General features: G+C 42.8%; 1 protein-coding gene across 6 annotated transcripts in view; it reads right to left on the bottom strand.

Annotated features, from left to right (window-relative positions):
* FCHSD2 (FCH and double SH3 domains 2) overlaps positions 1-13,576 on the bottom strand; it is a 225,663-nt gene that overhangs the window by 111,249 nt on the left and 100,838 nt on the right. The gene's annotated exons all lie outside the window — the stretch shown is intronic.

Here is a 13,576-nt window from a genome sequence, read left to right as displayed (position 1 = left end):
TCTTACGATCAGTAGCATGACACTCTTCCACACACTTCACCTTTGCAAGATGAGCTAACAGCAAGATCAAATGAAAACTCCCTGTAAGAGCTCATCTCTTGCAAGCTTTGCAAGATATCATTCACAAACTTAAAACATACAAACAAGCAGAACAAAAAAGAACACTGAAGATATTGCTCAAATATGGTCCCGCTATATACACACAAAAATTATACTGCTTTACTGCTTTTGTTGTAATGTTTTTAAGGTATTTATTGTTTTATACTGGTTTTATATTGTATCATATGTTTTTGTATGGAAACCTGTTTGAAATCCTGGGATATCAAGTAGTATAAAAGTATCTTAACCCCCCTCCCCTTCTCCTCATGGCTCCTCAAATAATGGCAATTCCCGAATCAAGGGGTTGGACTAATTTGTGAGCCACAGGAGCTTTATGGGAGTGTTACCAGGGATTTGGGGAGAGCTGCATAAGATGATTTATGATTTGAGATGAGATGGTTTGAAGCCAGCATGGTGCAGTGGACAGAGTGTAAGGGCTTGGCTGTGGGAGACCTTGGCGCAAATATCACTGGGTGACCCAGGTAAGTTTTGATTAGAGCTGTTGTGGGCACAAATGCAACCATGGTATCTTGTAACCAATTATCGTGACAGGGTCAGAAATATTATAGTATGCCATTACTGTACACTCTCCAACTGATAAAAAAAATCTGTCATTGACCTTTTTTAAGTTAAAAGACCTTGAACTTCTGAGTTTTTGGCCATTTCACATGGGAAGCCATAAATGGCTGCAAAAGAAGCTCTTTTTCAGTTAATAGTAGTACAGAAAGTTTGTATTCATAATCAGCATATAGTATAAGGTTCTCCTTGTTCTGCTCTGAAGGACACTTGCTGCTTCTCTTCTCAAAAGGTCCCAAGACAAAGACCATCGCTGTTTGGCTCCAACTGGGAAATCTAGCAATAGTTTAACCTTTGGCACAATTACACTGAGCATGAGGCTTAGGAGTGCGCTCGCACTAGCTTGTGGGTCACTTGGCACCCTTTTAATCAAAACAGTCAGGATTGTAATATCTCAAATGAAGGCAAAAATGCATGCATTATTGTAGATATGCCCATAGGCCCAGTAGTTACATTTATATTTTTATTTACATATGCGTACCGATTCATTTAGATACTGAATACAACAATATAAAATTGTAAAGACTCATGCTAAAACATCTGAAAAATATTATTTCTAATTAGAAATTAAAAGATATTTATAACCAGACAGTATTACACACCCAATCTCAGGTATGTTGTTGTTCAGTCGTTAAGTCGTGTACGACTCTTTGTGACCCCATGGACCATAGCACGCCAGGCTTTCTTGTCCTCCGCTCTCTCCCGGAGTGTGCTCAAGTTCATAATCTCAGGTATACTCTGCCATATTTTAACTCATCATATTTAAAGCCTCATTCATTCATTCATTTATTCATTCATTCATATTTCATTTCTATACCACCCAATAGCTGAAGATCTCTGGGTGGTTCACAAAAATTAAAGCCTTACAGTGCCACCCCAAATGTTTACTCACAAGTAAGTACCACTGTGCTCAATGGGGCTTTCTCCTCCATAATTAGTTTCGGACTGCAGCCTTAAATACTTTAAATTAGAAATTACCCTGCATTCACCTGGTTTGCACATAACAACTGTTGGGGATGAGTGGAGAGAGCAAGTGCACTGCCTCCTGTGTGGAGCATGATGTTGTTGAGCATGATGTAAAGTGCTGCACATTGGGGCAAAAAGTCCCAGCTTCAGGTATAAGCTATAAGTGACTGCCAAAGAAAGAGATTTTGGGATTGTGGTGGACAGCTTGATGAAAATGTCAACCCAGTGGGTGGAGGCTCTGAAAAAGCCAAATTCCACGTTAGGCATAATTAAGAAAGGAATTGAGAATAACACTGCCAATATCATACCAAGCCTTAAACAACCCAGCACTCCAGGTTCTCATATCACGTTCAACGATCTACGAACGGGCCAACAGTAGGTTGTTTAATACTGGAAGTGGCTGGTGCGCTCTAGGCAGTGCACCTGCTCTGTCCCATTCATGTATGACAGCCCATGGGTTGTTATGTGCAAACCAGCACGTCGACTTTAGATAATAGTAACACGCACATTAAACTAACTATACATCAATATCAGAAGAGCAACCATGGAGTTTAAGCATTTAAGATATATCAGGTCACAACTGAGGGCCAAATTAGGTGTGATGCTGAATGCGACACTTGGAGACACATGCTTTTTAAAAATAGCAGGTGTCCCCCCGCCCCACCTTCAGTGTTCATTAGGACTGCTGCACATAGGGGAGGTTTAACCGTTTCCTCCCCCATAATGGTCCTGACCATAATGGCTAAGTGCCATGTGATACTGCTGCTTTTAAAACATCACTTCCCTCAAACATGTGCTTTATTTTACACATAAAATTAGAATCATAGAATAGTAGGGTTGGAAGGGGCCTAAAAGGCCATCAAGTCCAACCCCCTGCTCAATGCAGGAATCCAAGTCAGAGCATCCCTGACAGATGGCTGTCCAGCCTCATCTTGAATGCCTCCAGCGTGGGAGAGCCCACTACCTAGGGAATTGGTTCCATTGTAGTATTGCTCTAACAGTCAGGACGTTTTTCCTGATGTTCAGCTGGAATCTGGCTTCCTGTAACTTGAGCCTATTATTCCATGTCTTGCATTCTGGGATGATCGAGAAGAGATCGTGGCCTTCCTCTCTGTGACAATCTTTCAAGTACTTGAAGAGTGCTATCCTATCTCCCCTCAGTCTTCTCTTCTCAAGGATAAACATGTCCAGTTCTTTCAGTCTCTCCCCACAGGGCTTTGTTTCCAGTCCCCTGGTCATCTTCATTGCTCTCCTCTGAACCCTCTCCAGCTTGTCTGCATCCTTCTTAAAGTGCGGTGCCCAGAACTGGACACAGTACTCCAGATGAGGCCTAACCAGTGCTGAGTAGAGAGGAACTAGTACTTCCTGGGATTTGGAAGCTATGCTTCTATTAATGCAGCCCAAAAGAGCATTTGCCTTTTTTGCAGCCACATCACATTGTTGGCTCATATTCAACTTGTGATCCACAACAATTCCAAGATCCTTCTCACTTGTAGTGTTGTTGAGCCAAGTATCCCCCATCTTGTAACTGTGCATTTGGTTTCTTTTTCCTAGATGCAGAACTTGGGCATTTATCCCTGTTAAATGTCATTCTGTTGTTTTTTGCCCAGCGCTCCAGTCTATCAAGATCACTTTGAATTTTGTTTCTGTCTTCCAAGGTATTAGCTATCCCGCCCAATTTTGTGTCATCTGCAAATTTGATCAGCATTACCTGAACCTCCTCATCCGAGTCATTCATAAAAATGTTGAAGAGCACTGGGCCCAGGGTTGAGTGGTACCCCTCTCGTTACCTCTCCCCAGTTTAAGATCCCACTGTTCAGCACTCTTTGAGTCTCATTCTGTAGCCAACTGTGGATCCACCTGAGAGTTGTTTCATCTAGCCCACTTTGAGCTAGTTTGCTCATCAGCACTTTGTCGAAAGCTTTGCTGAAGTCGAGGTATATTATGTCCACAGCATTCCTACAGTCCACAAGGAAGGTTACCTGATCCAAAAATGAGATCAGATTAGTCTGGCAGGATTTGTTCTTGACAAATCCATGTTGGTTTCAAGTAATCACTGCATTGTTGTCAAGGTGCTTACAGATGGATTGCTTTATCATCTGCTCCAGAATTTTTCCAAGGAGTGATGTCAGACTGACTGGTCTATAGTTCCCAGGTTCCTCCGTTTTGCCTTTCTTGAAGAGAGGGACAACATTAGCCCTCCTCCAGTCATCTGGCACTTCCCCCGTCCTCCATGATTGCTCAAAGACAGTAGACAGTGGTTCTGAGAGCTCTTCTGCCAGTTCCTTTATTATTCTAGGATGCAGTTCATCTGGCCCTGGAGATTTGAACTCATTTAAAGTAATTAGGTGTTCCTTGACCATATGCCTATCAATCTCAAGCTGCAATCCTGCCCCTTCAGCCTGTACTTCGCCTTTGCCGGGGGTGGGGTGGGGTGTCATAGACCCTCTTTTGGGAGAAGACTGAGCCAAAGTAGGAATTGAGCACTTCTGCCTTTTCTTTGTCATCTGTTATCATTTTGCCATCCTTATTTAATAGTTGAACCACCCTTTCTTTCCTCTGTCTATTACTATGCATGTATCTGAAGAAAGCTTTTTGTTGCTTTTAGCATCTTTCACTAACCTCAGCTCATTCTCAGCTTTAGCCTTCCTGACGCCATCCCTGCAATTCTGTGTTACCTGCCTGTACTCTTCCTTTGTAGCTTGTCCTTCCTTCCACTTCCTATATGTGTGCTATTTTGTTTTCAGGTCATTTCTAAGCTTTTTGTGAGGCCACACTGGCTTCTTCTGTTACCTTTTGCTTTTCAAAAGTTTCATCCTCGTCTTCTTCTTGATTGGGTGGCCGGTAGTAGGCTTTGACCACCATGTTCCTTTTATTCTTTGCTCTATTTATTTTAATCCAGATGCTCTCGATGGGGCTACCAAGCTCATCCTCCTGTACTTCTGTGCAGAGATATGTATTTTTAACATATAGTGCAACCCCACCTCCCTTTCTGTTCCTCTTGTTCTTTTTGAACAAGTTATATCCTTCCATTGCTGTATTCCAGTCATGAGTCATCCCACCAAGTCTCAGTTACACCGATCAAGTCATAATTTCCCTCCTGTATTAAGAGTTCAAGTTCATTCTGTTTGTTTCCCATGCTTTGAGCATTAGTATATAGACATCAAAGACCATGTGCTTCATAGTCTGGCTTTCTTCCTACATATTTCTGAAGACTATTATTGGGCGCTATTAGAGCTGTTCTCTCCGTTGTGGTGCATGAGCCTTCATCCATTGTTACCCTCAACTTTATGTCTCCCTCCCCCGTAGGATTCAGTTTAAAGCCCTCCTGATGAAGTTCTTCATGCTGTGGCCAAACACATTCTTCCCAGCCTTTGTGAGGTGCAACCCATCTCTTGCCAACAGTCCATCTTCCAGGAAGTATAGCCTGTGGTCCCAGAATCCAAACCTTTTGCGTCGGCACCACCTTCGTAGCCAGCATTCACCCGGAGTATTTTTCTTTCCCTTTCCGTCCCTCTTCTAACTACTGGAAGGATGGATGAGAAAACTATCTGGGCCCCAAAGTTCTTGAGTTTCCTTCCCAAAGCTTCAAAGTCTGACGTGATGTCTTTGTAGCTCCGCTTGGCAGTATCATTTGTTCCCACATAGATGAGAAGAAAGGGATACCTGTCAGTGGGCTTTATGAGTGCAGGCAACCCTTCAACTTGCCCTTTGGGAGAGTGATAAGACTATTTAATTAAACATTAAGATCACCTATGGGTGCCCCAGCTGTCTGAGGTAATATAGGTTGCTGCCAGGGGGGCCTTCTGGTTGGTGGTGCCCCAGTTTGGAAAGCTCTCCCCAGAGAGGTTTGCCTGGCATCTATCTTATTGTACTTTTAGCACCAGGAAATTATCTTTTTATTTTCCTGAGCTTTTTAGATGCAATTTTAGTCCTGTTGTTTTATGTTGCTTTTATGATTTTGTGGCTTTTAGGGAACAATCCTATGTCCTCTAGACAGAGTCTGGAGGCATGGGATTTTTTGGTTTCCTAGCTCCAAGCTCGAAGACAGGGCTCTGAGCTTGGAGCCAGGAAACCGTGCTCCCCGCCTGCGTGGAGACAACCATGCTGGCTGCCTCTCTGGGCTCGGTAAATGGAGCACGGAGACAGGGGAAAGGGGGAGTTCCTGGGGGCAGAGAGGGGAGGAGGCTGAGGCAGCTTGTGCCTTTTCCTATCGCCGCCCCAACCTCCTTCCCTCCCTGAAGCCTCCGCTAGAGGGGCAAAGCTAAAATGGCGAGGGAGACGCAAGGTACCTCCCCCTCTGCCTAGGTTACTCATAAGCCTCCAAGTTCGTGGGCTTACGAATATCCCAGGCGCAACCCATAGGATTGCGCCATTATCTTATACATTTTACATTTTAAAATGCTTATTCTTTTTGTAAACTGCACTAGGAATATACTTCCTAGGAAGGGTGGTATAAAATATTTATAATAGTAAATATTTATAATATTTATAAGAAATAGTAAACATCTTCAGAAATTATAAAAGGAATCTGAGTTTCAGAACTTTCTGCAGGTAGTTCTCAGATAAGGGAAAATTCTTGAAATTTATGCTTGTTCTGCAGCTTGGCCTCCATTTAAATCACTTCTACTTGTCAATACAATTCAGTTTCTCAGTATTCTCATGAATTAGACAGAATATGAAATGAACACAGATGTAGCAATAAATAAGTAAAAAAACAAAAATATAGGCATACCGAGACAGTTGTGTTGGACAGACATAGCTTGATAACATGCTTAAAACAAAATGAAATATGCAAGGGGATGTTTTGGTAAAATACTGCAGGAAGTTGAAAAATAATGTTTAGATATGGAGTAAAACGCAGCCTCTTTCCTATAAATGCAACAGGTTTCAAACCAATTTAACTGTTTGCCAATGAGCCATGCAAAATTTAATTTTAATAAGGTTAAAACATCTACAAAGTTTAAATGGAGCGGGGGGGTAGGGTAGATATTTTGTTTGGCTGCCAAAAGTCCCCTGCTCACCATTTCCAGTCCTCTCACAGTACACTGTGTTGTCATATGGGAAAGCCACAGGTAGCTATTCTATTTTAAATCCGTAACTGAGAAGGACTTGGGACAAGGGTATCTGTAGGAATGCCCGCCTCGACATCAATCTGCCTATGTGCTCAAATCATTATCATCATCATCTGAGGACTTCCTCAGGTTCACCACCACCATCAGAGGTGAAATGCATGGTGACTGGGGAAAGGGCATTTTTTATTGTGGTGGTCTGCCAGTAGAACCTTCTCCTCAGCACAGCTTATTTGGGGCCTACTTTTCCTTTTTTTGGTGCCAGGAAAAGTGTTTTTGTTTTTCTATGCTTTTAATTGTTAAACTGTGATAATTTTATTGCTACTAGTTTACATTTGCTATTTTATGTTTTTTAATTTTAATTTTGTTATTATCTTGTGAAAATATTGGCCTTAGTTCTATTGTTTAAGCCACCCATTTATAAGGGCAACATAGACATGTTTACCTAAAGTTTTTGTGAACAGCATGGAGGATCACCATAGCTACACTGGCCTGAGCAATGGTCAGCATTTTCCAAAGCATTGGCAGAGGAAGAAGCAGCCACAAGTAGCACCAAGGTTGACTTGTACCAGAGTGTCTGTTTAAACAGACACTACTTGTCACTTGACTGTTTCTTGAAGTGGAAGACCAGCTGACACAGGCAAATCTTTGAGTGCCTAAAAGCCATGACACCACTGCAGTTAAAAGGGCATCAGGGAAAGCTTCTTACTGACCTCTTCACTACCAGTAATAATACTGGGATTAGCATCTTAATTCCATCCATTCACTGGTACTGATTGTTGCTAAAATAGGGATTTTTTTTAGCTCCATATTCTGGAGACCTCTCTCAACCAAACTTTAAAAGCTCACACAAATATATGATTAACAAGTACGAACCCATGAAAAATGTTTGCAGGAAGAGGAGAAGAGAGGTATGGCACATTTTCCATTATTTAAACCCCTCTCTCCATCCCCAACCATGCTTCCCAGCTCTATAGCCCTGACTTCAGGGATGGCTCTGAAAATTAAAGCCTCTTTGCTTGGGGTGGGGAACTTACCCAACCTTTGGAAGCCATTGTAAAGCTTGTGTCAAGGAGTTTAAACCCCTGAGATGACATCAAGGCTAATGGGTAGGAGCTGAACTTGCTTCCTCTCCCCTTTAGCTCAACTGCCAGCCCCAGTAGGCAAAAGGCTTGCAGCTGAACACTGTTCTCTGCTGTCAACGTTACATGAAGGCAGCACACAAATGCAGTCTTAGTCTCTGCCAGTTTTTGAGGGGCCAGGACTTCTTAAAAACAAGTTTTCCTGAATACACCTTGTATATACAGAGTGGCCCAAAAGTAGGTATACAGTATAGTTTATTTGCATTTTATTACATTGTTTATTACACTTACATTTGTTTAACACTGTTTAATCTCGTAAGTGCTCGAAATGTATTCCATCAACGTTGCAACATTCCTCGAACCTGTCCAGAACACTGTGACACACAGTACGACACAAATTCTGGTCCGCATTAATGTCCATAAATGCTTCCGAGATGAACTCTTTTAATTCGTCCACTGTCCGGGGATTCCTCTCAAAAAACTTATTCTTTACTACGCCCCCCAAAAAGAAATCCTTTGGTGTTAAGTCGGGTGAACGTGGCGGCCATTCAATGCTGCCACGTCGTCCGATCCAATGTTGTGGGAAGATGTTGTCAAGATAGTCTCTTACTGCAAAAGCATAACGAGGAGGTGCCCCATCTTGTTGGAAGAGCATTCGGTGAAGTTAGCCCTGGTTCTGAGTTGTGGCACTACCACGTCGCGTAACATGTTTAGGTAATTGTTACTATCCACAGTTGTATCGAAGAAAACCGGTCCTACAACACCTTCACTGGACAGTGCACCCCACACTGCGACGCCTGGTTGGTTCAGTTGAGAAGTGATAGTCAAATGAGGATTTTCATCTGCCCAATACACACAGTTATGCCTGTTCACGTGGCCTGACAACTTGAAAGAAGCCTCATCTGACCAGATGATCTTATCAAGAAGGTCTGATTCGTTAGAGATTTGGTTACGCATCATCTCACAGAATTTCAACTGATGGTCTGGGTCGTCCTCCAGAAGGCAATGTAACAGTCTTGGACGGTAGGGCTTCAATTTCAATTTACGCATTAAGTGTTGCAAGGACGTTTTTGGACTGTTCACAAACATCAGAGCGACTCTCATCTCATTTTCCTCTGTCATGGACGTCCTAGGACGTCCAGATTTCGGTGCATTAGCCACTGCACCTGTTGCTTCAAATTTATCTCTAAGACAATAAATTGTCAGACGTGTTGGTGAAGGAGTGTCACATGCTTCTTGCCACGCTGTGCACACCCACTCGGCATTTTCAGTCTTCCAGTACTGCTTTAGAATCCACTTTCTTTGTTCTTGACTCAAGTTCGCTGCCATCATTCACAACATCAGTAAAAAACACACACTAAACAACTAAACAATTGTATACCTATTTAAGGGCCTCACTCCCCTCACTCTCTACACTTAACTGATTTAACTGTCACTCCCTGTCACTCAGTCTTCCCAACTGTCATTCAGACTCCACCCACACATCTTCTACTCACACATTTTCTCCTCCTCCCATCAACATTCTAAACAACTGTATACCTACTTTTGGGCCACCTGGTGCAGGGACTCAGTCCAACCTGTTTCCTCATCCCCATTTTAAACACCCAGCACACCTATACACAGCAACCACTTTGCTAACATAATGAGTAATGTAATGCTTGGCTGCATTACTCATTATGTTAGCAAAGTGGTTGCTGTGTATAGGTGTGCTGGGTGTTTAAAATGGGGATGAGGAAACGGGTTGGACTGAGTCCCTGCACTATATATAGCTGCAATGAGTTCTTGTAGCTATACCAGGTGGCCCAAAAGTAATGCTTGGCTGCTCCAACAGCACAAGAGGCGACTCTACACATGGACATCACCAAATGGTCAATATCGAAATCAGATTGATTATGTCCTTTGCAGCCAAAGATGGAGAAGCTCCATACAGTCAGTCAAAACAAGACCTGGAGCTGACTGTGGCTCAGATCATGAGCTTCTTGTTGCAAAATTTCAGCTTAAATTGAAGAACGTAGGGAAAACCACTAAACCATTCAGGTATGACCTCAATCATATCCCTTATGAAAATACAATGCAGGTGAGGAATAGATTTCAGGGATTAGACCTGATAGACAGAGTGCCTGAGGAACTATGGACAGAGGTCCATAACATTGTTCAGGAGGCAGCAACTCAATCCATCCCAAAGAAAAAGAAATGCAAGAAAGCCAAGTGGCTGTCTGATGAGGCTTTACAAGTGGCTGAGGAAAGAAGGGAAGCGAAAAGCAAGGGAGAAAGGGGAAGATCTATCCAACTGAATGCAGAGTTCCAGAGAATAGCAAGGAGAGACAAGAAGGCCTTCTTAAATGAACAATGCAAAGAAATCGAGGAAAACAACAGAATGGGAAAGACTAGAGATCTCTTCAAGAAAATCGGAGATCTCAAGGGAACGTTTTGTGCAAAGACGGGCATGATAAAGGACAAAGAAGGCAGGGACCTAACAGAAGCAGAGGAGATTAAGAAGAGGTGGAAAGAATACACAGAAGAACTATACAGGAAAGATCTGAATGTCCCTGATAGCCATGATAGTGCGGTCACTGAACTGGAGCTGGACATCCTCGAGAGTGAAGTCAAGTGGGCCTTAGGAAGCATTACTAACAATAAAGCTAGCGGAGATGACAGTCTTCCAGCTGAGCTATTTAAAATCCTAAAAGATGATGCTGTTAAAGTGCTGCATTCAATATGCCAACAAATTTGGAACACTCAACAATGGCCGCAAGACTGGAAAAGGTCAGTTTACATTCCAATTCCAAAGAAGGGCAATGCCAAAGAATGTTCAAACTACCGCACAATTGCTCTCATTTCACATGCCAGCAAGGTGATGCTCAAAATCCTACAAGCTAGGCTTCAGCAGTATGCGAACCGAGAACTACCGGAAGTACAAGCTGGGTTTAGAAGAGGCAGAGGCATGAGAGATCAAATCGCCAACATTCGCTGCATCATGGAGAAAGCAAGAGAATTCCAGAAAAACGTCTATTTCTGCTTCATTGACTATGCTAAAGCCTTTGATTGTGTGGATCACAACAAACTGTGGCAAATTCTTAAAGTGATGGGAGTACCAGACCACCTGACCTGTCTCCTGAGAAACCTGTACGAGGGTCAAGAAGCAACAGTAAGAACCAGACATGGAACAAGCGAGTGGTTCAAAATTGGGAAAGGAGTACGACAAGGCTGCATATTGTCACCCTGCTTATTTAACTTATATGCAGAGTACATCATGAGAAACGCCGGGTTGGATGAATCACAGGTCGGAATTAAGATTGCTGGGAGAATTATCAACAACCTCCGATATGCAGACGATAAAACCCTAATGGCAGAAAGCGAAGGGGATCTCAAGAGCCTCTTGTTGAGGGTGAAAGAGGAGAGTGCAAAAGCTGGTTTGAAACTCAACATTAAAAAAACGAAGATCATGGCATCTGGCCCCATCACTTCCTGGCATATAGAAGGGGAAGAAATGGAAGCAGTGACAGATTTTACTTTCTTGGGCTCCAAGATCACTGCAGACGGTGACTGTAGCCATGAAATTAAAAGACGCTTGCTCCTTGGGAGGAAAGCTATGGCAAACCTAGACAGCATAGTAAGAAGCAGACACATCACCTTGCCGACAAAGGTCCGTCTAATCAAAGCTATGGTTTTCCCAGTAGTAATGTATGGCTGTGAGAGCTGGACTATAAGGAAGGCTGAGCGCCAAAGAATTGATGCTTTCGAACTGTGGTGCTGGAGAAGACTCTTATGAGTCCCCTGGACTGCAAGGAGGTCAAATCAGTCAATCCTAAAGGAAATCAAACCTGAGTGCTCATTAGAAGGACAGATACTGAAGCTGAAGCTGAAATATTTTGGCCACCTAATGCGAAGAGAAAACTCTCTGGAAAAGACCCTGATGCTGGGAAAGACTGAAGGCAAAAGGAGAAGGGGACGGCAGAGGATGAGATGGCTAGATAGCATCACCGATGCAATGAATATGAACTTGAGCACACTCCGGGAGAGAGCGCAGGACAGGAAGGCCTGGCGTGCTATGGTCCATGGGGTCATGAAGAGTCGGACATGACTGAACGACTGAACAACAACAATGCTTGGCTGCATCCAGAGGAAAGAAAAGGGCAGATCAAGTTAATTCTTCCCACTATGCCTTAACAGATTGCTATAAATGTTTGGAGGAAGTAATTTTTAATAAGAAAACTCGAGAAGCAATAATTATTACAATTCCTTTAGTGGCTTGCAGCTTATAAGATCTGAGCAATCTAGAAGCTATAGCAGTCTGCAAATGTTTTGCTGAATGTAATTTTTTTTCCTGCAAATGGGAAACAAGTTTACAACAGTGAGCTAATACAGTGGTCTTCAAAGTGGGATGCATGCAAGACGACCCAGTGGGGTACATGAGCTGCCTGATAACTGCTGCCCTGATGAGCTGCCATTGTGTGCAATGATGGCGGCAGCAGAAGCAGCAGGATGGGATGGGAGCTGAGAGGGAAGCTCCATAGCTTCTCTCTCGGCTCCAGTCCTATCCTGCCTTTGCCATGGCCACCAACTGTGCCAGTCTCTGCACGGCAGAGGAAGGCACAGTTACTTGTTTGGCCGCAGTGCCGGAACACCTGCCATCCTGCCAAGGGGGAGCAAATTTGTTCCAAATTTGCTGACCTTTTCTGTGATGACAAGCGGCTGTCAGTAGTATGCTACCTAGCAGGTATTTTTGAAAAAATAAACACACTTAATCTGTCCTTTCAAGGTAAAAGTGATGTTTTAACAATGAGTGAGAAACTAACTTCTTTTTGAAAGTAACCCATGCTATGGAGAAAGCATTTTGAAAATTGACGTTTTGAAATGTTTCCATTGGTATGTGATTTTGTTGCTGAAAATAACGCAAGTGTGTCTGTCACCTATAAAAACTCTCATATCTGCACACTTAAAAAAATTGGAAACTGAATTTTCTAATCTGTTTAAAAGTCTTTCAAATGAAAAAATTTCAGTGGGTTTTATTATTTATTTATTTATTATTTAATTTATTAATCGCCCATCTGGCTGGTCACCCAGCCACTCTGGGCGATGTACAACATACAATAAAACAATAAAATTCTACAATAAAAACATTTTCTAAAATACCCTAACCCACACCAAATGCCTGCCTGAACAGCCACGTTTTTAATGCACGACGGAAGCTCATTAAAGAGGGGGCATGACGGAGTTCCCTAGGGAGAGAGTTCCACAGAATGGGGGCCACTACAGAAAAGGCCCTCTCCCTCGTCCCCACCAGTCTAGCTGTCCTGGCTGATGGGACAGAGAGAAGGCCATCCGAGGCTGATCTTGTTAAGTGGCCTGTCTGGTGCTGCTGGAGGCGCTCCTTAAGATAGGCTGGGCCAGAACCATATAGGGTTTTAAAGGTCAAAACCAACACCTTGAATTTGGTGTTCTGAACCCATTTGTTAAAAATATAAAAATGCAACAGTTTTATATTAGTTTGCAAGAACAACTGATTGACATTAGGGAAGATGGAAGTTTACTAGCTGAATTTCAACAAAAGCCTTTGCATAATTGGTGGATGGATGGGACTGAAAAATGAGTATCAAGATTTAGTAAGGGCAGCCAACAATGCACTTCTTCCATTTGGATCTACGTATCTTTGTGAGGTGTCTTTTTCAGCTATGACAGCCATTAAAACCAAGTCTCTAAATAAATTGAACTTTGAATTGCTGTATCACAAAGTGTTAAACCAAGGTTTTCAAAAATAACGAAGCACCTTCAATCACA

Source organism: Heloderma suspectum, chromosome 3, assembly GCF_057233095.1.
Source record: "Heloderma suspectum isolate Gila_16-S chromosome 3, 16-S_ref, whole genome shotgun sequence".
Classification (NCBI taxonomy): Eukaryota; Metazoa; Chordata; class Lepidosauria; order Squamata; family Helodermatidae; genus Heloderma; species Heloderma suspectum.
Note: the sequence above shows the minus strand (reverse complement) of the source record. Positions and strands in the feature narration are given on the sequence as shown.